The sequence below is a fragment of the Piliocolobus tephrosceles genome, chromosome 12 (assembly GCF_002776525.5).
Source record: "Piliocolobus tephrosceles isolate RC106 chromosome 12, ASM277652v3, whole genome shotgun sequence".
NCBI classification, from domain to species: domain Eukaryota; kingdom Metazoa; phylum Chordata; class Mammalia; order Primates; family Cercopithecidae; genus Piliocolobus; species Piliocolobus tephrosceles.
The window spans coordinates 47845386-47847779 of NC_045445.1; positions in this window are offsets into that span (position 1 = coordinate 47845386).

The window sequence follows — 2394 nt, forward strand, 5'->3', positions numbered from 1 at the left end:
CAACCCCTTGGCCCTAGGGGGGTCCCAGTGAGAGAAAGGATGGACCCAGGGCAGGCAGCCATGCTGCCTTGTCAATTCTATGGGACATAATAAAAGTTTGGTGGTCATTGATGTTGCCTCTGGCAAATCTTTGTCAGAAGGGGGAGAATATAAACCAACAATAAAATTCTAAGCCCCTCAACCATCTGAATAGACACCTCCTCTCAGCAAGGGCACGCCAAAGTTAACCTGAAAAACTAGTTCAGGCCATGATGGGAAGCAGGAGCCAGACATACTTCATTATACCCCCTCTCTTTTTGAGTTGCTGATAGAACAGACTCTTTAAGTCTGACAAGAAACATTTACTATCTATTCTCTCTGAAGTCTGCTACCTGGAGGCTTCATCTGAATGGTAAAACCTTGGTCTCCACACCTCTTATCATAATGCAGAAGTTTCTTTCTATTGATTCCAAGTCTTATAGATAATAACAACTCTTTCAACCAACTATCAATCAGAAAATCTATGAATCTGCCTATGACCTGGAAGCCCCCACTTTCAGTTGTCCCACCTTTCCAGACTGAACCAATGTACCTTGTACATGTATTGATTGATGCCTTATGTCTCTCTAAAATACATAAAACCAAATTGGGGCCTGACCACCTTGGGCATATGTTCTCAGGATCTCCTGAGGGTTGTGTTACAGGCCATTGGTCACTCATATTTGGCTCAGAATAAATATCTTAAAATATTTTACAGAGTTTGACTCTTTTGACAACATATATATCTCTACTTATATAAGTTTGTTAGCTGCTATAATCTCTAGTTATGTAAGTTTGTTAGCTTTTTCTGATTGGTTGAGTATAAGTTCTATTTTTCTTTAATATAGGCATTTACAAGAAACAGTTCAAGTTAAGTTTTGTTTATGTTTGCAAATCAAGAAAAGTTAAAGTCACTTCATCTGCTCAGGGCCTGGTCTTCACTTTAATTCACTTTAACAACACTTATAAATTGGCTTGATGAAATGGGATCCCATGAACCCATAGTTAAAATAGTATTGCCCAATGTGACTAAAACAGGGCCTTCAAAGATTAAAATTTATTATATAAAACCGATTAATAATGGGATGGTTGTCCCCACTGCTTCTCCATTTGACAGCCCAATTTTGCTCGATTCTAAATCTGGAAAAAGTAAAGGATGCCTTATGGTAGATTACTACAAAGTTAATTCTGTGTTCACATCCATCAAGACCCCCCCGCCCATACACAATATCCACTCCTACATTTAAAATCAGTAAATATTTTACCCTTATAGATTTGTCTAACATGGTCTGCTCAGTGCCTATTTCAACATCCTCTCAACTACATTTTACCTCTTCCTCTAAAGGGACGTAAGACACCCTTTACAGGCTGCCCATGGGGTACCTTAACAGCTTTGCTTACAAACAATCTTTGCAGGCAAGATCTTAACCGCATCTATCTTTCTCCAGGAACACAGGTATGACATTACATTAATGGCATCCTCTTTCAAGGAGATGTATTTGATGCCCTCATTAAGAACATGTAAGTCCAACATCTTTGAGTACTCTCTGGGTTCTGGTAACAACATATTCCACATTTATAAATTTTACTTTCAAACACTCCTGTTAGAGCACTCACAAACTCCTTCACTGTAGAGATGGTGGCATCCTCTTCTCATGCCTCCTGTAGTCTCTGGACCACTTACGATAGCCATTAATTGCCCAAGTGCTTCTGATGCAAGAAATTGCTTCCCTCAGCCTCATGCAGTACATCATCAAAATAACAAATGACTGGCTACCTACTGGGCTCTTCTAGAAACTGAGACTGTTACATACCTTTTGGTTTACACTCTCCTGAGAGTTACAGACATTACTGGTTGTAACCAATACACACACATACATTCACTTCTTAGAATACACACTGCTGCGCTCTTCAAATAGACATTAAATAGAATTTCCATGTTCCTGATAGATCCCGCGTAGCCAGTTTAACTGAGACCTAATGGTCTCCTAAAATGACTCTTTTTAAAATTTCAGTCCAACAAATAAACTCCTAAAGTTCTCCATCTTGTCCCAGGCCTTAATGTATTTTTTTTATACATTTTTAATCTTACCACAATCCCATAAAAACTGCAGGTCTTATTTAAGTGGCAAAATCTCCTGGGACTCATTAACCATAGATTGTTTGACAGGCCAGCCAGCTGCTTATCTGATATGGGAACAATTTGAACCTAAAATTCCACCTAAAACACAAAAATAAAAAATCCTGTCAGGTGCAGCTGCACACCATTCTGTTGACTCTTCTTCTTCTTCTTCTTCTTCTTCTTCTTCTTCTTCTTCTTCTTCTTCTTCTTCTTCTTCTTCTTCTTCTTCTTCTACTTCTTCTTCTTCTTCTTCT